The 22,391-nt window shown below is 40.2% G+C and overlaps 1 protein-coding gene across 1 annotated transcript in view; it reads right to left on the bottom strand.

Annotated features, from left to right (window-relative positions):
• Positions 1-20,775, bottom strand: part of robo2 (roundabout, axon guidance receptor, homolog 2 (Drosophila)) — a 366,592-nt gene extending 345,817 nt beyond the window's left edge. Inside the window, exon 1 of the mRNA XM_077540592.1 lies at positions 20,700-20,775. The gene's annotated coding sequence lies outside the window, so the exon portion shown is untranslated. The remainder of the gene's footprint in view (positions 1-20,699) is intronic.
• Positions 20,776-22,391: the final 1,616 nt, after the last annotated feature.

Raw genomic sequence — 22,391 nt, 5'->3', positions numbered from 1 at the left:
GATGTTTTTCCTTGACAGTTCCTAATTAAAACCCTTTTTACATTTGCGGTGTTTTCAAAAACATAAAACGTTAAGAATAGTGACTTGTCTCTTTCGAGCAAGCGTAAGCAACCTGACTGTGGGGAGACATCAAATGAAGTTTGCAACAAACTCCAAGTAAGAAGTGTGCCATTTGTCTTATGAGACAAAAAGTTGATGGATTTAGTCTCTGGCTTTTAACAATGACTGCCACTATTGATGTGGAAAAAAAATAAAAAATCAAATCAAGCGCTAACTGCGGCACAAAGTCTAAACTGCATTTTTATGCTCTCAGCTTTTGTCACACTGGGCGCCCACACAAATCACTGTCAAAGCCCGCAGAAGCTGAGAATGGAGATAAAAACGGCGAAAAAGAGAAATGTTGCTTGTCAAGGAGGCGCCGCGACAAACGTGACAAACGTGCAATCGCGCTTCCGGGCCGTCTCGATTGGCCGCCAATATCGTAAATCTGCGCCCGCGGCCGTGCACGCGCCTCCGCCGCGGAATTGGACGGGCACGGGACGCTCGCAAAAAGCAAAACAATTACCAGCAGGAGACACCTAGCGGTTCAAAGCCAAATGCTGAGGCAGAGCTGCAGTGTTGTTGGAGCTTGTGTACGTACGAGTGCTGATCGAGCTGCTGATAACCCGCACATGAAATAATTCATTTCTTTTGAAAATATTCTCTCTTTTTTTTTTTTTTCTAAATAAATAGTACATATTAAATATAACTGCTCTCAAAAGGTTTTGGACTTTTTTTTTTTTTTTTGTAAAATTATGACTTTGGTCCTTGAACCCAAATTAAAACCCATTTGTACTTTTTTTTTTTTTTTTTTTTTGAGTGGATAACTATAATGACAGTTTTACCAAAGGTGAAAAACAAGCGACTATGGAACTAAGTCCAAATTAATGTTGAAGAAAATCCAAGAGAGACGTTCCTGGATTGTTTGTTTGTTTGTTTGTTTTTTTATGAGACTGAGTTGACTGACATAGTGACGAGGTTTGGACAATAACTGTCAATATTGAAATTTACATTTTATTCTCCAAAATATCCGAGTCACTCTAAAAACAGTTTGGTGAAAAATTAACCAATTTGTGTGCAAAAAAAAAAAAAAGGTGGGGGATTGGAAACAACACAATGTGTAAAAACCCTTGAGAAAATGGCGTCATTCTCAGCGTTCCCGATTCGACGTAGCATAACATTTCATGCATGCAAACCTCGTACGCGCGCGCAGCGGATCTCACATCCATTACGCGGACGCGGCCAGCAGAAAATAGCAGCAGGTAATGTTATGGAAAGGAGAGAAATGGGCTGTTATCTGAAGTCAATGCGCCTCCACAAATAAATCAGCATCTCACTCCAGCTGCTGGCGCGCATTCATCTGAACGGCGCGCGTTCGCCGAGCGCCAGACCGACCGGCCGATCGATCATCGGGATGCCGCACGCTCACTCGCCTCCGGAATGCAAACGCGCTCCGCCGGCTTGTTTGGAACCCGGCGCCAAAAGATGGACCTGGATTCAGTGGGAGAATTCAAATGGACGGACTCGTTCACTTACTGCTCACTCATGCGGCCATTTTGTTGATGATTTTGAATCTTTGGGTGCATTCAGACCTGCACTGTTTGGTCCGCTTTAAACGGATCATAGTTCGTTTCCCACGCTGGTGCGGACCTAGCAAGCCATCGTAGTCAAGTATCGCGGGGGGGGGACGGGGTATTTTGCCCGGTAGTGAATATTAGGGGTGTTAAAAAAATCGATTCGGCAATATATCGTGATACTACATCGCGCGATTCTCGAATCGATTCAATAAAAAAAAAAATCTATTTTTTTTATTTTTTTATTTTTATTTTTTATTTCTTTTTTAAGAGCTCAGAATTGTTCATTCGGTAGTCTTACCGATTCAACGTCTTATCATCATTGCCTTTTTTTTTCTTTTTTCTTTTTTTGTGTGTGTGAATCGATTTTTAAACTTCCATTTTTAATGGAAAAATATTCAACAAAACGTCTGACTTCGGGTTAGGATTCACACCTTGAGCATGGAAGAATGTTATATGAACGGAACATTAAGCCTTAATATTTTATTTTAATGCTGTTCAAACATGAAACAGATTACAACCTCAATAAGACTGAAATTTCAGATAAATAATACATTTTCATATAAATCTTACACTCTACAAGCTTACTGATTAGTATTTTCTAAATTTGAATGAAAAAAAAATCCCAACAATCGACTTATAAATTCGTATCGGGATTAATCGGTATCAAATCGAATCGTGACCTGTGAATCGTGATACGAATCGAATCGTCAGGTACTAGGCAATTCACACCCCTAGCAGTTACCATAATCGATTGCAGAAATTGCATTACACATAACCCAGTGTGCCGTGAACTTTTTCGATTGTGCATTATTGCTTGTTGTTCTGTTGATTTCTATTGTGCAAGGTGGTGGTTACCACCTGGTGAAAGGAGCGATCACAGTACATTAATTGTATGACATGTCCAGCACATGGAAACGAGTGCGAAGTGCACTTTTATTTCCACTCAGTATATTATTTCTAGTCGTTTTATTTCCACTGTGAATGGTGCAAGTTATTTTGGAAAAACTGGCAAGAGGAGCAAATGCATTTTAGTAATGGTTGAGCACATTCCACCATTATGTGATCGTCCATGGACATTTTCTGTGTATTCATTTGACTTTTTCTGTTTATTTCCATTGTGCAAGGTACCAGTTCTACTGAATATTCGGTGTGGTCCACCTTCTAGAAAGAGCTAATTTAAATTGTTAAAGTGGATTCTCGCATTCAAACTTTTTCAAGTTTTGTTTTTCTTTTTTGGAAAATGAGCTGGCTTGCTAGCAGGTGGTAAACTTCAGCCATTCGCTGGAGTTGTCACAATCAAGCCCGTCATCTTGCAGACACTTCCCGGTTAACGCAAAGCCCCTCAGGCTGCAAAGCAAGCGCGCTTCCCATTTCACCGGCACCTTTGATCACTCCAAATTGAATGAGGGGAGTAATAAGCTCGTCTGTATCATATGTACCCCACCTTCCTCCTCATCCTCCTCATCCTCCTCCTCTGCTTCTGCATCTCCAGTTGAGAATGCCACTGCAGCATAGAAGTGCACTCTGACTGAAGTCAGGTGCTTCCATAATCACATTCTCCTTCCTCGACACTTTTTTGCTCTCTTGCAGAAAACAGGATCAGTTTTCACACGGGGTGGGGGTGGGGGGGTTAACAGCCTTCTGGTGTTCATTTGTTGGCACGTGCAGTGGAAAACATGTCTGCCACCACAAAGTGTCTGATGAGTTCACATGATGTGTCCTTGAAATCTGCGCTCGGCTTCTTCCTGAATCGTCCACTTCCTAAAGCTGATGTTGGACGCATTCACAACCGTGGACAATTTTGTCTTTCGTGAACTTTCCATGCATATTTGGGGATAGTGTTAGGAAACTGAAGTACCGGCAGAAAACCAACGTAAGTTGAAGGCCCAGATTCAAACCTGTGATCACTGAACCACTAGGCCACTATGCTTTTTTTTTTTTTTTGGTAGACTGAGCTTTTTATAATACAAATATTTAGGAAGGGTATTGGTTTTGTCAGTCATGTTAGTTTTAGTCTTTTGGATAAAATTGCGGATTCGTTAATGAACATTTTGGTCATTCGTTCACGTGATAGTTTTGGTCCACAAAAACTCAAAAAGAGACCTACAATTATATTTAAAAAATATATGTATACTATACATTTTTTGTTTTGCATACCGTCAAGGTTATTTTAGTAAACTAAAACTAACAAAAAAAATCCATCTAAAATTAAAAAACAATTTCGTTAATGAAATAAAATAAAAACGAAAATGCTTTTTTAAAAAAACGAAAACTAACTGAAACTAGAATTTTATGGTTACAAAATTAACTAAAACTAACTATAATTACAGTAAAAATGTCCTTCGTTTTAGTCTTTGGTTTTAATCTTTGGTAATTATTCTAATGCATGAGCCTTTATTTATTTTTGATATTAACCACAACAAGTGTGTCATACAGAAGTGACGTCATCTAGCAGCAGCCAGTTGAAAAGCACCTTCAGATGACATCGCTCCCATGGTGTTATTTAAATATTGCGCACAAGTAATGCACATTTATGAAAAAAAAAACTAAACTAAAACTAATACGAAAACTAACAAAACCACACTGAAAACTAATTAAAACTAACTAAATTTAAAAACCAAAACTCAAAATGAAGAATTCCAAAACTATAATAACCTTGCATGCTATTGACATAAACAGTCGGTTTTTAAAATGACGAATTAATTCAGCACTAGATGGAGCTAGGTACACTGATTCTTCCTTTCAATAGGGCTTTGGAAGCATCTTGTGGCATTTAGGGTGTTTGTTTGTTTGTTTGTTTGTATTTAAACCTTTGCTAATTAAGGTTGCATGCCATCCATCCATCCATCCATCCATCCTACTACTAGTGGACACAAGCAATCCTTAACTGCATTTGTAAATGGAACGACACACGTGGTAAAAGTGTGTGGTGACGAGAGAGTGACAGCCTGGGCCGGTGGAGGTTCTTGAAAAACTCATTTGAGCTCTCGCAAAGCCCGTCCTGACAGCGCCAGCTGACAGCTGGCCTGAGTCTTACTGGAATCTTGCTCAAAGTCAGTTGAAAGCCTCCCACAAAGGGCAGCGATATACTTCTGACATTTGTCCATGTGTATTTTTTTTTTCCATTCTTCATCATACCAAGGAAATAAAATGTTGGTTCTGAGATGCAGGGCCCCAAATAAGGTATGAGTGCATTCTGTGACCACGCTCATAATTTAAATCACCTTTTCCTATTGAAATAAATGGAAATGCCATTAATCCGTTCCAGCTATCAACGCACCTACAAAAAAATAAAATATGTTGAAATGTGTTTTAGTAAAGTAATAGCACTTTCATGTTCTACTTAATCAAAAATCGAATGTAAAGAGGTAAATAGTTTTCCCTCATTTTTTGCCCTCTACTGGTGACTGAATATGTTAAAGTGCCTTCGGGCTCGCATTGCAAACGTCATGTGACTTTGACGTTATTTCCAGTTGATAGCAGAGGGCAGTATGGGACAAAATGGCTGCATCCTGTTCTCATTCTTATTCCACAAGTGTATCATTAATCACAACGCCATGTTTACACTAGTTGGGCTCATGGAACTTGATTTTTGACTTGACGTGCACTTAAAAAAAAAAAAAAAAACGAAAAAGGGACACCCAGATTGTGGCCTTTCCCGTTTGTTGAACGAGTGAACTTTCCTTGAAGGTTAGCCAAATTATGAAGGGGAATTACGGCGGGCGAGCTGATGGACAGCGCCGCATTACATTTAACAGTCGTACTTGCCCTGATTAACGAGACAGGCCGACGTGATGAAGATGTCTCTGATTGTGCTGTCAATCTTCCAAATGGACGGGACCCCGACGCTCACCCCCGCGCCGTCGCCTTCTAAATGGCCCGGCGGGGAGGACGCCAGGCCTGCGTTTCCACCACTCGCTCATTTAAAAGAGGCCGCAGCTCGCCACTAAATCTCCGCCGGCCCATCTGGAGACGAGGCTTTGTACGGGGACACGAGTCCACTCGGGCTAGCCATCACCTTTACGGTCGCCCGCTGATACGGCACTCCATTAGCATTAACGCCGGGCTACAAGTCGGGAAATGGAAGATGAGCTGGGAGAGGCGCTAATAGCAGAGGTGGAACATTTTGTCTTTGATGAGGGCATGTTGGAGTACTTTGGGTGTCATAGCAGCTCAGCGTTTGCTGTCCTGCAAGATGCACAGACCGCAAAAGTGGAACTCAATCAATGTCTCTGTTTCAATCAACGCTGGCTGACTTGGTTGGAAGCGTGATTTTCAAAATATTTCCTATTTGGAAATAATGTCACGTGAATAGCAGTGCCTTGACTTGACCAATCACGATATTCTCAAGTTATGAGCCAACCTTTGGTCAAGTTCTCATTGCTTTGCAACTTTTTTGGGGGGTGGGTCTGGCTAGATTGGATTGGATTAGGTGGATTGAACCACCAAAAATGGATCAGGTCTCCATTTTTGGAGCACAGATCGCTACCAGTGAGCTAAAATTCTGGGTCACTGACATATAGCTCAGCACCACATTTGAACGCTTATTTAAATGATAAGCTGACATTTGTTTTTGTTTTTATGTCATGCAATCTACCAAAACTACCTGTGCAATTGATTGGTTGATCACGACTGACTTATTGTGAACCCTGATGATTTTTATAAACTACCAAATACGATTTCTGGCCTTAGCTGTCATCATTTATAAAAGGTACATGTGTTATTCGTACTTAATATATTGTATTTAGCATCTGTCGTGTCTCACAAAATCTCATGTAGCCTCTTCTATCGTTGTAATAATGTAAAATTATCACCAAAACTTTGCAGAAATTACAAGGCAAAATAATAAAGGGCACACATGCTATGCACTAAATGAGCTTAAAGCTGCTTAAACAGCAAACAAGCTGGAATTTATGAGGGTGGGTAACATTTGCCAGTCGACTGTAAATACATAATCTTCCGAGCGGGCACGCTATTGTTTGATCTGACCACTGGAGCATGTTGTCTGCCAAGCGCGTTTTGGTTTTGATTTTCTCTCCAAACATAATGTCATCATCATTAATCAGCCGGGCTTTTCGGGCCTTAATTTGATGAATGGCCCCTCCTGCCGCGTTTGTATGTGAGCAAACAACATACGGACATGTCGTTTATCAACAAAATCCAATGCGACTGTTAAAGTTCATGTAGCGGTGCGAGGATAATTAATGGTGAGGCAATAAGATGAAAATGTCAAAGAAAGCCAGAAACCAAATGAATAGTAGACAACATGCGCTCGCATGACGTGTTAGGAAGGCTTGACAAATGCAAAAACGTGTACCTTTTGGAACAGAAAGCTGGGGTGTGATATGATTTTACTGTAACTCAGAAACTTTTATCGCAAATCATCGCTCCCAATTGAAATGAATGGAAATGCCTTTAATCCGTTCCAGCCTCCTCCCCAAAAAATGTTGTGACCCAATGAATAACAATAGCACTCAATATTGTATATTGTTATATATGATATATTATTTTTTATTGTAATATTGTATATTGCAAAACATACATTTGCTTAAATTCAACAGACTGTATTTCTCCTTCTAGTGTACACACCTTGGCCACCAGAGGGCAGTGCAATAAAGATAAACATGGAGATGGTAACTATGGTGTTTGCCATTATGTGATCAAATTAAGATAGCAAAGGCAAAGTTATTAGGTTGTTTAATTTAAATTAAAAAAAAACGTCTGGTCACGAATGACGTCGTAAACTGAGAAACTCCCACCAGACACTACGTTACCAATGTTTAACGAGAGTCGCAATCACATCACTAATAATGCCATTAAAGTTCCACTACTCCGTTTTGCGTCCACCTTCCTGTGAGTAGTTTGACTTTATTTGAGTTGAAGAAGCTCTGTAACAATCAAATTTGAGCATGATCGTCAGGCAGCTCTTGTACTGGATCTCCGTCGGGAATTTCAGCGGCAGAATGCAGCGCAGCAGCTCGGGGCGAACTCCTTACCGCTGAGAGCCGGAGGAAGGTGACGCGGAGGAGAAGAGAGTGACAGGCGAGGAGGGACACTGGAGGTGTCAGCGTTGCTTTAGAAGGCGAAGAGTAACACGGGCTGACAGGTGAACTCGCGGGGGGGGGGGGGGGGGGGGGGGGCGGAATCGAACGGCGTGCTTGCAGCCAGCCGTCAAACCGGAGCTCGTCTGGCACCGGCAGAGCTCATGTGTCAAACAAGGGTGACGGTGTTGGTGTTGTTGACGGTGGGTGGGAGGGGAGAGGACAGGAGGACTTCTGCATATGGCTACACGGGTACAGCTGCGGTCCGGCCCCCACTCCACCCCACGCTAAGCGGCTTTAATGAGCGACATGTAACAAACAGCGGAGGACACGAGGACGTTGGGGCGATCATCCCGCCGGTTCAGATGGTCGCCGTGCCTGTCATGTGACTGCCAATACTGTTTATCGTCACGTGAAGGGTAATAGATGACCAGCTGACTCTTCAACGTTTAAGTGGTGATGTGGAACGGATCTGTTACAAAAATGGTAATATGAGCACAAACTAAAAACAGCTGAGGATGCAACTACAAAAGATAGCATTGAGAATTTGATTCTCTGAGCTTTTTGATTTTGTTTTTAGGCTGTTGGTCATAAAATCGAATGGGAGAGCCCAATCTAGTTGTGATAGCAGCAGGTCTTCAAAACATTTAGCTTATAATAAACTGTCACATGTTGGGAGGGATTGCCAGCACCTTTTCCCAAAAAGGATTTTCAGGTAAAGATTGTTTCAGTCCCACTAGAAGTGAGTAGAAGAAAAAAAATCATTAAACTGAATGATAATAAGTGAAAGCGTATTTGGGGTTGCAAACAGCCACTGCCAAAATGTTGCAATGATTCAACTGGAGGAACATGAACATCCCCAGGTCAAGGTCCAGGTCGGACGTACCATAGAAAACCTAACAAGGAAGTGAACCACAAAGTTTTTCATAGATGTCTCATCTAACTTCTCTCAACGGTGAACGTTTTAACTACTTGAGACCTTTCAGAATGAACAAACACCTTCAACGATCTCAAAAGGCATGTCCAAACACAGAGACATTGTCTGGCCTATAATCCCAAACGCGGAGACAATCCCTGGCCTACAGTCCCTCCAACGTGCCTCGGGTATACCGTGGACGTGCCCAGAAAATCTCCACACCGAGGTAACAGGAAGAAGATCTCTGAAATCTCTTATCTTCCACCTTCAATGTGACGGAAGGACGGTTCCACTATCTTCAGTCCCTCCTGAATGACCGAGCTCATGACCTCTAAGGGTGAATCGCACAGATACCCTGCAAAAAATACCATTTCTCACCAGATCAAGTCATAGAGCAGTCGAAAGTAGTCTATGTTGAATTCAGTCTCAAATTCTGCTGGATCTTTTCCAAAACTGTCTGTTAAACTACCGGAACACTGAAATGTTCCCAGTTCCGACTATTTAATGATGCCAAGAAGATGGAGGACCCGTGGAGCCTTATCAGCCATAAGCGGAAGAAGTTATAAGTCTACTCTCTTAGCCACACCCACACAGTTGGAATTTTCCTACGCAAGACCCCTCAGTCTTAACTGGAGAAGTGTAGAGACAGGGATGGCCATAGCAAGAGGAAAGGTCAAAATAATCTAGCTCAAGTCACCAATCTGACTAATACCAGGGGGCTATGGAGATCAGCAGTAGTTCCAGTGTGTCCTAGGTAAGACCTTGGGTAATCCTCCCCGTTGGAAGTGGCCAGAAAACCTCACCAAAGCAGTAACAAGGACATACTCTTAGTAGATACCTGAACCAACACAGATGACGCCTCTTGATGTGAGGAGGAATGGCTCTCGTACCTCGAGTCCCTACTGGATTACCAAGATCTTTACCCCATCTCGAGGGGTTAGTCCAGATACCCTGCAAAGAAAACTCCTTTTATACCGATTATCTGGCGTCACGTCTGAGTTATGGAGACCACAGACTGAGCTGGGAAGTCTAAATGGTTGTTCTTGTCCTTCTTAGATGGCCGATGATCTCTTCAGCTGAGCCCAGACATCATGAAAGGCCAGCTCAACTGTTATGTTTGCACTTTTGAATGGGTTATTCCAAATGAGCACAATGGCCACGTACACGGGAGTAACTATCTGCTCACGCATGTAAACGGGTTATCCCAAACGTTTGAGGAACCTGAATATTGACCGCATGTAAATGTACTCATTGATGGACTGGTAAGGAGCCATTTGGGTACTTTACGTTGTTAACCGAGTTGCAGTTTTCACATCAGATAATTGAGTAAATGTTTTGAACAGGTTGTGTTTCACAAGCACATCCAACCCGCAACAAACAAACACTCACATGTCTCCAGACTGACAAACACAGCTGAAAATAAATACTTATAAGCCATTAATTGATTTGTTTTGTTGCAAAATTCAGAAAATATACCCACCCAATTTCCAGTGACAAAGTTGTGGTAAGCATCCAGATGTGCCGATGGTGAGTTAATATATTATTTTCAGGCACCAGCTGGCAAACTTGACCCCTTTTGGTTATTAAGACACCCGTGAAAGGAAAAGACAGTTGGGTGGTAATTAACAAATTAATGACCAATGAAAACTCAATATCCGTTACATATCTCGCTGACAGACAAAAATGTTGATTTTTGGATGAAAATATGCTTCCTACTTTAGCTGTGGCAAAATGTAGACGAAACCTGGAAGAGGCCTTCTTAAATACAAATGTTTTTTTATCTATTTTGGTGATGCTTGTAAGTTTTTAATCAAGTGTGACCGAGTACGGCAATTTGCTGGCGTCAGTCCCTTGACTATACCATCTGGATGGCTTCGTAACGAGCGTGGTTGTCAACGGTAATGGTACTTCGGTCCTACTGTTTGTTCAGCGCTAATGAAGTCATACAGGCACTTGAGGTCTTTCAGCAAAGAAAATCCTTCATTGAGCCATCCCCTTTAGGTGTTGGTCCTGCCAATGACTGAAACACGAGCAACCATCTGGACCAATTTGCCATGGCCAACTACGGCAGCACAATAAGTAGACGTCCAATTTAATGCCTTCGTTTACAATATGTGCGGGTTAATAGAGATTAAATACACAGTTTTTCCTGCGTGCCAGCTGTTCCTTAGTGGGCCTTCGCACCGGGAGAACAGTCAGACTCAGCAAATCTTTACCCAAACATCTGCGCCAGCAGGTTCGTTACTTGAGAATGATCAAGTTGTCAAATACTAAATTAGACTATTTGTGACACTCGTAAGCAACCGTCGCTAATCGCAAGTTGTTTTTCTGCACATCAAGGGATAAAGCTGTCACTTAACTATAAATCCTGAAGCATGCAATATGAAAGAAAATTCTGATTCTTTGAGATAAAAAAAAAAAAAAAAAAAAAAAAAAAAAACTTCCACATATATACATCTGTTCACAATGCTTTAAATTTGTATATTTAAAACTGTCAAAAATATAATAATAAACAGACTTATCAAACATATTAGTATTTCCAAAACTCAGAAAGAACATTTCCCACTATTAATAAGTATAGGTGTCTCTCCTTTGTCAATTGGGGCAATCTTGAAAGGTCGCTGGAAAGCCAACAGCTGGGTGATACTGCCCCCTAATGGATTATCCGTGCAATGCATTTGTCAGATCATATACGTCAGGATTTTAATGGGGGGGTGGGGGCGTTATACTCGTGAAATAGAGGGCTCAGATTGTCTTGTATCCAATATGATACATTTGGCTTTATATGGTTGAAGGGGACTTTTTATGCAAAATTGACTTTTTAATTGCTTGTGTACACATTTTGAGTCTCTGGAGAATTATGAAGTATGAAATTAATCAATTAAAATATTAGTGATGCGCTTGATCGTTTTGTCATAAAAGTCATTCAGATTTTTGGTCCTACTGCGACATTACAATTCCAGCTAATTTAAATAACGTCACCGACACACAAAATTGCTCCACACCTGACAGCTCAGCTCGCGAAGCACAAGTAGTCAATAAGCAACCTCCTGTTGCTTGTGCTGTCGTCATGGTAACTCAAAGCCTTGTTTGCAAAGCCAACACTTGAGGGGGGATCGAGTGAAAAGGTTTATGAAATAGGAAAGTAACAGTACTCGAGTACAATATTTGACAACTCGACCCACGTCTGGCCACAGCCATTTGTTTTCTTTTGTGGAAATGTCGCTGCTGAGGTTACAGAATAGAAACATACTGTACACTATCAGGACACCCCCCATAGGAAAAAAGGCCCTGATGTCAAAAGGCAGTCCAGCAAACAAAGCCGACCGTTTTGTACGAGCTCTCGGGTCTTGAAAAGTGCAACCCTGCAAAGCGCTGTAATCAATGAGGGTTTCAAAAATATATCCCCCGATGAAGCATTTCCATCTCCGGGCTGCTGAGCCAGGAAACGGCCACATATCATTTTGGGCCGACAACGAGCGTGATGAAAAATAGTTAAGCACTGACACCCAGGAATATTGATTAGGAGGGAAAATGTGATCATTTGGCTTTAACGCGCCCATTTGCAGGCTTGCGCTGGCAGATATGAATGTCTTCAAAACGTGCGTTGAATAGACTCAAAGAGGTTCAAGACAGGGTTAGTTAGGGTTTCAAGTTTGGATTGGGCTTCGCAGGAAGATTTCAAACCTGGGTTCAGGTTTCAAACTAGGTTCAATGTTGTGCTTCAAGGTTAGGTTGGCTATGGTTTCAACATCAGGTAAGGTTGGGATATACATTGTAAATTTTAAGCTTCCAAGTGGAGATAGATTATGTTTTTTGTTTTTTTTGTTTTTTCCCAGGACAGATACCATTACCAATTATTAGATAAGCGACGCTTGATATTCATTTTCATGAAAAAGGAAAATAATGGCGTCAAAATTTCGAAAAATACAAATCTCCAAATATGTGTCTGTTTATTGAATAACTTGTAATATTCACAAAATATTGTTTTGTTTTTAATCATAGTCAAATAGACATCTTTGTTTTAAAATTTAAACAAACAATTCAGGGATCTCTCAGGGTCATTAGCATGTCTTAAAAACTTCAATAAAAAAAGAGAACATGTAAATAACTCCTTAGTGTTCTTCTGTAAATGTTTTCCAAAATCGAAAAATATCTGAAATTGAAATACATTTTTGCACATCTTAGTTTAAATTTCAAACAAAAACAGAAGATGCAGAGAGTTTTCAGGGTCAGTGGCATCTCTTTTAAAGGTAACATTTTTTTATTTTTTTTTAATAGTTCCCAAAGTTAACGGTTTTAAATTGATCTATTATCGGCCGTATGATTCATCAAAAAGGATGATGCTGATATTCATCAAAATATCAGCGCCGGTCTCTCTCTACTATCAAGCCTGTGTTAGGGTTTTAAGTTACAGTTTGAAATCATTCTTAAATCTGGGTTAGGTTTGACTGTACAATAATTAGGAAAAGGAATCTGTGACGCAACGAAGCGTAAAAAAAAAAAAATCAAACGTGATGTAGTGAAAGACGAGTGTACAGTTTCTACACAAGGAAAATTGTGACTTCGAAATCGACAATATCATCGTATCTATTATTGCCACTGACATTGATTTAATGGAGGCGCAGACGTGACATTTCCAACTTCAATTTCCCCTGATTAAAGTTGTCACCGTTCAAAAAGCAAATTGTGGAAGGGGCAGACGGCGTTCAATTGAAACGTCCTTCTCCATCAACATCTCCATCAAGGAGAAAAAAAATAAAAAATCAAGAGGATGGACGGGAATTGTGGGAAATGTACGTGAGGGGACATCTGTCTGTCTAACAGTGGCCAAAGTACATTCAATGGCGGAACATCCACTTTATATAGCAGAATGAAAGTTTCCCGCAAGGTAAGCAGAGCTGCATTCAACTTTGTTGCACAGTTTAGTGCTTTTGAGCTACCAATAGACCCATGTAAGATAATATATCAAAATACCGTTTTCCCTCGCTACTTTGTGGTTCAGTTATTATACATTCAAACGATTGCGGTTTTGTGACCATTAGCAACCCGGTTTGTGGTTAAGGTAAACCCTTTCAAGATTGAAAAGAAAAACTTCAACAAAGTAATTCAGCCAACATCTCGTCATCCTCATTTGGTGATTGCGGCGTGTACATGTTATGTGGAGGTGTGAATCGCCCCCAAAATAAAATATAAAAAATCATTTAAAAAAAAAAAGTCAACTGTTACTTTACGGAATTTCATATATTGCGGTGGGCTTGGAACTTATCACCAGTGAAAAGTCAGAGAGCAAAACCTGTATATGCATATAACACATATTTGAAACCCTAAAACTTTGCAGTACTAAACATTGCTCTTAATCTTAATTGGATGCCCTAATCCAGGCTTTAAACCCAAATTTGAAACTAACTCGGGTTTGTATAACTAATTCGAAACTCTGAGCCAGTTTTGAAACTGCCCCGATTTGAAACCGAACCCTAGCCTGAATCCCAGATTTCCCACCCTAACCCTGGCTTCAAACTCAACTTTGAAATTCTAAGCCTGTCTTGAAACCCCAAATCAGGCTTAAGACCTTAAATTAAAAACCGGAGCCTTGTTTGAAAGTGTAATCCAGGCAGTACATTAACCCTGCCTCGAAGCCCTAAAAACTTACTTTGAAACCCAAACCCTGTCTTAAAACCCTGATTTGAATCCTAACCATAAACGCTAATCCCATTTGTCAATTTGAAAAATTCAGGCCAGTTTGAAGCTCTAATCTTGGCTTGACATGAAATTCTGGCACAAGTGAGCAAAAGTGCACCCGACAGAGGAAGCATCTGAATGCGCTTTCATGTGTTCGAGTCACGAAAACCCCTTTGGGGTTTAATAAGGTTTTCACGGTGAGCATATAATTACAAATAGCCCAAGGACGGGCCTGTCACTCGCCGCTTATTGTCGTCAGGCTAGTCGTAAATAACGGCCTGCAGGTAAAGTAGCCCTTTGCTGCATTATTATTCCGAGTGTTTTCCGGGGCAAAATTTTATATATGTGCGCAATTTCTCGCACGTCGGCCATTTAGTCCCAATCGCAGACACTCAGCATCTTCCGTGCTGATATTAAACTCTGGCGTCAAATAATCTTAATGTTGAGAAAGGAATACATTAAACATGGGACAGGACAAGTAATAAGTTGTGTTTGTTTCAGTGGAGTCCATATGAAAAATGTAATATAAAGTATCTCCCAAGGATATTAATGTCCCGCACGTCAGGTTGTTATATAGTGAAGTGAAAAGTTTGTTTTTTTTCCTTTTAAAGAAGACATATTGAGGCGGAAACACTATCATGTTAAAGACAAAGGTAAGCAGAGCTGCAGCATGATTTGACTTTATTTTGCGCATGTTCTCATCCGAGATTGATGTGACTCATGAGGTAGAACTTTCACATGGTTGATTTCCCTACGTTTACATGTTTTTGGAAGAAAAAAAAAAATTTCTTTCTAGAAGCGAACGCAAATCAAAAATTTCTTTCTAGAAGCGAACGCAAATCGACGCAACTAACTGTCACCACTCATCTTTTACTCCAAAATGGTACACAGCAAAGGATTTATTTTTTTTTTACCTCAATAATGTCATGACTAGGGTCATGGAAGGGTTATGGTTGGGTCATGACTGTGTGGTCAAGTGTCTGTTTTGAACTAATGTAACAGCATCTGGTTTCAAGTTTGGTAAAACGCGATGTGATGTCAGGAGCTATGTGATGTCAATCTTTCATCTCTTTATCTGGTCAACAGCCAATCAGATAATTCCATGTCAGTCCTGTTACCCACATGCCCAGCCACAACCAATCAGATCGATTCACTGTCTATATAAGCCGTCTGAGAAATTTGTGTTTTTGTCGGATTATTACCTCTGTTCCTTTGTGCAACTCTTGTTGTTTCTCGTCTATCAGGTTTATTCCACGCCTCTCAATGTGAATAAAGAGTTAAAATCGTATTTGTGTCTGCGCTTTGGGATCCAACCTCAGCACATAAATAATAATAAAAAATAAAAAAAAATAAAAATAAAAATACACAACAAATACTTTAAACTTTAAAGTATAACATTTGAAATTAAAATTCTTAAAAATATACATTTGCTTCTTGGCGGGGAAAAAAAAAAGATTGAAACTAAATAAATAAGTAAATAAAACTTTAGTCATAAAAATATATTTAAAAAATCCCCCCCCCCACCCCCCAAAATTAAAAAAAAAAAAACACAACCCTCACCTCGATTTCAAACCTGACTCACTTCTGGGATCGGTCTGAAAACAAAAATAAAAAAAAAATAAAAAAAAGTGATATTGAAAATCTTGCGTTTAAATCCATAACCTTGATTTGAAACCCTAATCTGAAACCCAAACGTAGGTTTCAAAATGCGGAAAGCCTTCAACTCTCTTCCCGGCTTCTCTACGACGCGTTTTCTTTATACGCCTCGACTCGAGAAGTGCTGCGTCCAATGCAGAATTTTCCGCAGCGACGCCATCAAGAGAAAGTAACGTCAAGATTTTGCTTTTAAGAGATCCGAGCGGGCGTCGCATCTTCAATAGATTTTCAAACTCAGCTTTGCTCTGGCTCTCAGAGATATGACGGCCACAAACGGCGACACGGCGGCGGCCTTCTTCCCCCGGACGCTTTGTTGACGATGAGCGCGGATGGCGACAAAGTCAAAAGGACAGCGAGGGGAAGAGGAATGTTTCATTGTTTAATTAGACTTTTATTTCATGGAATGCCAAAGCCAAATTGGTGGGAGGGGGCGTGTGGTGGGCGGGGGGGGGATGCCCGGCATTCTTGGCCACGACTCGTTGTCACAGATTGTGACGGGCTCGGGAGGTTCTGGTTCGCCGCTGATAGTGTTGTTTATTGTCGCCTGTTTGGAAGCCAAGACTTAGTCCGCAAACAATGACCATTTTTTTTCATTTATATATTTATTAATTAAAGCGGCTTGCACACATGAAAATTTGATTTTCATAACTCTACTTCTTTTTTTTTTTTTTAAAGAATATAACAACAATGTCTGATCTGTAAAACGACCACTGCAGAATGATCAGTTTATCAGACTTTGCTATTTATGGAATGTGTGGCAACGTCGCAGATGTAACAGCCAATCAAAAATGTAAACAATTTAAAATAAATACATAAAAAAAATTTTAAAAAAAACGTTGCCAGGTTTTAAGTGGGAAAGAGACCCAGCCTTCCAACGATAATCCGAAATATGTTTCATCTCTTTGGAACGATCTGGTTCTTCCTTGACAATCCTGCCATGTTATTATGGTTCAATTAAAAAAAATATAGTATGTAAGTTTATAATAGTGCAGTACTTGATGTGGTGCCTCAAAACTTAATACATGTGGCAGCGTCTTGGTAGAAAATGATCAGAGCTCCACCTCGTGATCCAACACATACCAAAAATATAAACTAGCAGCTAAGAACTGATTGACAACATCTAATCTAGACTAAGTAAGTCTAGGTAGGTAAAGCTGCACAAGTCATCAATTTGCTTTTAGCTGCCACGATTAAACATGGTTGTCGGCAAAGTTTAAAATGTGGTCTCTGCTGCAAAATAATTAGGGTTGTATTTGATGATTATTTTAACAATTAATGTGTTGATTATTTTTGATTAGTCACAGGGAAAAAAATAATTGCTATCTGTTCATTCAAAAACAGAAAAATATTTCAAATTGATGGTGCGGAAAATGCACAAATGTGGATTTTAAAACAGTTTCTGATTGGTCAGAAAATCTGCAAAAAAATTTCTTTTTTTTCTGAAGTAAACAGATGCAATTGTCGTATTTTGATTACAAACAAAAGATAATCAGCTATCGTTCATGGAGGACAACAGAAATAAAGAGATTTTTTTGTTTTTGTTTTTGAGAGGCAGAAATTCTGATGATTTGGACAACTTTAATTTTAAAAAAAAGTATTGAAACAATTACCTGATTTTTTTTTTTTTTTTTTTTGTCAATTAATCGTCACACCTGTAATTTCTGCACTTCGCCCTTTGGAAATTGAAATCCTTATTTATTCCTTCAGAGTTTCAAAAGTATCACTTTCCACTGAAGCCTGTTTACTGCTTGTTCAAAAGTAATGCAACAAAAATACAGCCGTTTGCCCAACATAATAAATATATATTTTAACAACATAATATTTTTGATGAATTATCGTGATTACAAACCTGATGACAAATAATCTCGTTCATCAATTTGGCCGTAATCGCGCAGCCCTCATGTGACGTCACGCCGAAAGTGTCATCTTCGACGACTGTACTCGCTTGTTCAAGCACGTTTTGTTGGAGGACCTTTCACGGCGGCGCTGGCGGCGGCAGCAGCAGTTTGAGGCCACACCCAATCTTGCCTCAGCAGCAGAGACATCAAACATGCGCGAGTAGAAACCAGCCAGGCAACCGGCCGGCAAGCAACATCCAGTCAGCCTCGGGTTCAGGATGGATGTTTCCCCCATCACGCGGCTCAATCAGCCAGCCAATAATGATTCATTTCACCGACACTTGTGTCATTACGCGGGATTGCTCTTCAACTGCCACCCTGGCGACAAGGAGAAATGACAAATGAGTGTGTCCAAACAAGAAAAAGGACAAATCCATTGAACAGGTGTCAATTGTTTCGTTGTAGGGGGAGAAACACACGCACACAAAAAATAAATAAATTAAAAAAAAAATAACATTTCACACCAGGCTCTCAAACAAAAGACTCGCAGACAAGCAAGAGTCCCAATGAGCCGTTTACAGGTTCAACTACATAAATAAATAAAACACACAATGTGTTTTGAAAGAAAAAAAAAAAAAAAAAAAGAGAGACACCACACGACCTTTTAAATAGGAATGTGAAACAAAGGATGTGGAATCAACTCGAGTATGAGGGAGGGCGTCAAAGAAGATGGGAGGGTAAGATGGCGAAGTACACAAGGGGAACAGCGCCATCTTGTGTGGATAGTACAGAACAACATTCACAGCACTCGGCAACGTTTGGAAGGGAGGGTTTCAAATTTAGCGGTTCAAAACGGGATTAGGGTTTAAACATGCACCTGGGTTTCCAGTTGGGATTAGGATACAAGGTAGGCTTGTGAGAGTACATTAAGGTTTCAAATAAAAATTATATATATATATATATATATATATATATATATATATATATATATATATATATATATATATAATTTTATTTTTAATTAATTAGAATTTCAAATGAGCATTTTCAGACTATGTTAGAATTGTTAAATAGGGTTTGGGAATAGGTTTATGGATTCAGATTAAGGATTCATACCAAAGTTTGAATTTTGAACCTGTGTTAGGTTTTCCAGTTGCACTTTAAGACAGGTTTAGGTTTTCCAGCATGGGTTAGTAGGGTTAAGGTTGCAAAGATTTCAAGACAGGGTTTCAAGTTACGGTGTCAAACCTTGATTATGGTGTCAAGTTGGGGTTTCCAATGAGTGTTTTAAGATATTGTTTTAATTTTGAAGTTCAAGCCAGGGATATGATTTCAAGCAGAGTTTGCGATTGGGGTTTTAAGCCTGAATTATGGTTGCAAAGAAGTGTTAAAAATTCAAATTAGGGATTTAAGCCAAGGGTAGGGTTACCAAGTCAGGGATTTTAAATAAGGATTTCAAGCCGCAACAAGGGTTAAGGTTTCAAGTCAAGGTTACAGTTTGAAAATAGCATATTTTTCAAGTTGGTACATGTTTTGAAATAATAAATAGGAGTAGCTAAGAGTGGCATGTCTCTGTCATGTGAAAGTATGTTCGTTCTTAACATACATGTCGTGTAGCAAACGTGGTTCACTTTATTATTACTGAGCTTCTTCCTGCTCATCATCATCATCTTCATCTTTCCTTTTTGCTCGCCTCTCACGTCGTCTTCACAGCTGCGACAATTTTCTCGGAGAATTCATCACTTTTGACCGCGATGTGAATCGGCGAATATTTGCATTGCAAACGCATTTAATTACACTTCAGCTCAACAGCGCGATATCAGATCATAAATCAAAGAGGCCGCACGTTAGCGTTGCGGACATTTTTCTTTGGGCCGTGCGTGGAAAAGGTCGAGAAAGACAAATGGAAGCATCATCGGCCAGCTGAGCTGTGCTGCTCGAGGATATAAATCAGACTCAAGGCATCTGCAAGCCACAAAGTCGTTTGTGATAAATGGTGAGTGCGATTGCACGTCCAGTACAGTAGGTGGCAGTGGTGTTCGTTGTTTTTATATATTTTTTAAATGTATCGAGATTCGATATTGCTTGCTAAGAGCCAATCAAAGAGAGCATCGTCACAACATTTTGCAAAGTGTGATTGATGGACAATTCATTCAAAGCAAATCTAAAAAAGCCCAATGGCACAAACATTTCTTTATACTTCGCAATTCTAAATATTAACTTTATTTATTGTCGCCGATTTTATTGTGAATATGTTGAACAAGGTTCTGGATTCAGATCTTATTTGTGTATTTGCTCTAAATGGATTGTGACAGTATCAAGTATAAAGGATCGAAAGACACTACATCCATGAGAAAGTGGTAGGAAAATGATAGAAATCAAAATATACTATAGAGGTCGGTGACCATGGCCACACATTTTATACAGCGTTGATGGAGGTCGGGAAAAAAAAAAATCAATTACGACAATCATGGGCGGGCCCAATTATTATGAATACCATACTGACAGCATTAACTTGCCCAATATATTTGGATGAATTTATGTAGCACTGTCGTGCATCTAGCCATTGAATAGCGCCCGCTGACAGTATTATCATAGACCGCATTTACAGTACACACACATAAAGTAGACTGCAGTGGCGTCGTAAGTACGTTGACGCCGCAGCCATATTGGATGAGGCAAAGTGAAGCTATTTGTAAAGATGCCTCCTTCTGTTTTTCCTTAGAGATGTATCATCAAGCCACAACTCATTGGATTAATAAGGAATTATTATTACCTTTGATTATATTATCCCATTCAAAGTCAATCTTACTATTTTTGCCGATGTAATGGCAAATACAATTGCCACATCCAATAGGGCGGATGTGCTGACAAATTGCTTCGAACGGGCCACCTGTTTGAACGGTGTCTGCAGCAGAATTAAAAAGAAAAAAGGAAAGCAAAATCCTACCTCATTGTAGATGCCAAAACGATATGTGGGTCCCGTAGTTGTTGTTTTTTTTCCAAGTGACTCTTTAGTTGCCGACACGAAAGTAGTTTGTAGTATGTCCCTCCTCACTTGTCTTGTGCGCCAGCTTCTTCATATTGTGACATCTTGCAAGAATGCCGCCAGAAAACGTTACTTGTACAAACGGCCACCGTTGGCTGTAGCCGACGCCAAAAACAAGAACAATTTGGCGAGTGGCGAGCATTAGAAGCAATGAACTGAAGCAGCCAACACAAACGTAACATACCGCCGACGCCGCGAGACCTGTGTTGCGTTTACTGATACTCGGATATAAGAGAGCTAAACCGAATGAATGGAAAAATCTCATAATAATAATAAAAAAAAGGAGAACCATTTTAGAGATCCATGCCTATATATATATATATATATCAGAAAATAAACACTCAAAGATACCTGAAAGCCCGCCTTCAGTACAGTACAGTAACTAAATCTCTGCACTTGGTTACTTGCCTCCATGTTGACAGGCAGACTGTGATGCACGGCCCTGCATCGACATTCATTCATGATGAGACGCTGACGGATTTCAGCGAGAGATTCATCCCTCATCCACTTTCACTCACGAATGTTGTCACTTTGAGGAACGATGATGTTGCCACACAGCCGCCAGGCCAGACGATCACGTGATCGCACACGTTAGGGTTTGAAACCCTAATTGGGCCTTCAAAGAAAGGCTCAGGTTTCAAAAGTAGAGTTTTAAAAAGGGTTACAATTTTTTTTTTAAACTAAGGTTTTCGATGTTTAACCTGCGCTAATGTTTGGAAATAATCTACAAAGTCCAGAAAGCTGCTTGTGTTTGCACTTCCAGCAATGCACCTGATGTTCTTTTTAAAGCCGAGGTGTGCCGTTACATAACATAATGGACGAGCCGGCGTATTTCCACAGTCTCCCATTGTGCGCCGGTGTCAGCAAATTATCCGCAAAGACAAATGCACGAGACGCAAATAGAGCGCGGTTCATCAAGCAGCGCGCCCGGCGCGGGACAGAAATACGCACGCGTCGTTCAGGTCGTTTGTCTCGCTGTCCCACTTGGGAACTTCACCTGCTGGGTGTCAAACTTTGCTCAGCTCTAAAAAGACCGGCAGAAGAGGCTGTCTCTGGTCATCAATTGCGTCGGAGAAAAGTCTACCTAGCAACAAGTGACAATAAAAAGGAGTCCCTCTGATTGGGGGCCGAGCTATCACTAAATACAGACATAAAAACGAAACAAAAATGTTAACCTGAGCTAACAGAAAAAAAAAATCATCACATTCATTGTTACAACTGAGCAAGGATTGGGGTTTCAAATTTGTGTTTCAAATTAGGGTTGTAAAACAGGTTCAAAACAGGGTTAGGGTTGGAAATAGTTTCAAAACAAGGGTTAGGTTTGTCGAATTTGTGTTGCAAGTCAAGGGTACGGTTTCAAGCCAGGTTTAGTGTTTCATTTTAGGATTTCAAGCAAGATTCAAAGTTGGGTTAGGTTTCAAGTTAGGGTTTTAACTCATTCACTGCCAGTCCAGTTAAAATGGATTTTTTTTTTTACGTATATAGCCGTCAATGGCAGTGAATGCGTTAAACCTAGGTAAGGTTTCAAATTGGAGTTAAGGTTTCAACACGAGGATAGATTTCAAAACCAGATTATACCTTCAAGTTGGGGTT

This window comes from Festucalex cinctus, chromosome 13 (genome assembly GCF_051991245.1).
Source record: "Festucalex cinctus isolate MCC-2025b chromosome 13, RoL_Fcin_1.0, whole genome shotgun sequence".
Classification (NCBI taxonomy): domain Eukaryota; kingdom Metazoa; phylum Chordata; class Actinopteri; order Syngnathiformes; family Syngnathidae; genus Festucalex; species Festucalex cinctus.
This window is presented reverse-complemented; position numbering and strand designations above follow the sequence as displayed.